Below are 1,087 nucleotides of genomic sequence, written 5' to 3' on the forward strand. Positions count from 1 at the left end.
GGGGGCAACAATAGGACCATGTGGCAGTCAATCAAAAGAGAGGTGGACTGAACCGCCTGCCCGCCCTTCTCTGGCGACTCGGGGAGCTCGTGATCGGCCACCAGGGGGCGCAGGGGGGCGCACAGAGTATGTATAAGGTGGACAGAGGCCTTTGCTGGGATCTTGAGGTGGGAGGTGCCCAGCCCAGGTCCTGGACGTGTTCCGGGCACCAGGCCTGAAGGCCCGGCCTGAGGAGGTCTTCTGGTCAACTCTGCGGGGTCTGTTGTGGCCGATGGAGGGGGTGCTGCTGGGCCTCAGTCGGCGGAGGGACCTGGGAGAAGGGGATGAGGGTGGGTGTGTGGAGGCACCGGGCTGGTCTGGGGTCACCTCAGTGTCAGGACCACGTGGGCCAGCAGCAGGGGCAGGGCTGACACCACCGTCCCTCCCAGATCACAGATCACGGATCTTGGGTGAGAACAGGCTCTCCTGGTATGGGTGGGCCGGGGATCAGCATTGCTGGGCGGGTGTAGGAGCCAGGCCCTGATGGGGCAGGAGGGGCATGTGTTGGAAGGACAGGGGTGGGTACTGACAAGGGATGAGCTCAGGTCACAGGAGAGGTGTGAGCTGAAGGGGAGGAAGGGGGGCAGGGGCAGTTTCCGGGACTGAGAGACGGGCCTAGGTGGGGCGGGGGACGCAAGAGCAGGAGGCAGTTTCCTGGAGCAGGAACTCACCCCAGGTGCTGGGAACGATGGCGCCGAGGTCCCTGGCAGTCAAGGACCCTGGGCTGGGTGTCAGACTGGAGCAGTCTCGCGAATATGTAATAGACTTCCAGGGGACACTCAGGTGCAAAAGTGCACAGGGAGGCAGCCTGCTGGGCCTCCACCTCCCCCAGCTGAGCAGCCTTCCACTCCTTACATTTCCAGCCCCCAAAGCCCGCCTCGGGCAGCCACTCCCCCGTGCAACCGCCCCTGCCCTCTGTGGCCTGGGTGAGTCAGTCGCCCGCGGTGCTGGGTGCTGGGTGGGTTTGCTCGCTCTCCTTTCTGGATAACCTTCCATCTTGTGTCTATCCCACAGTCCCTTCTATAGCCGATGGCCTTTGGGTTGCTTT

The sequence above is a fragment of the Myotis davidii genome, unplaced genomic scaffold (assembly GCF_000327345.1).
Source record: "Myotis davidii unplaced genomic scaffold, ASM32734v1 scaffold274, whole genome shotgun sequence".
Classification (NCBI taxonomy): domain Eukaryota; kingdom Metazoa; phylum Chordata; class Mammalia; order Chiroptera; family Vespertilionidae; genus Myotis; species Myotis davidii.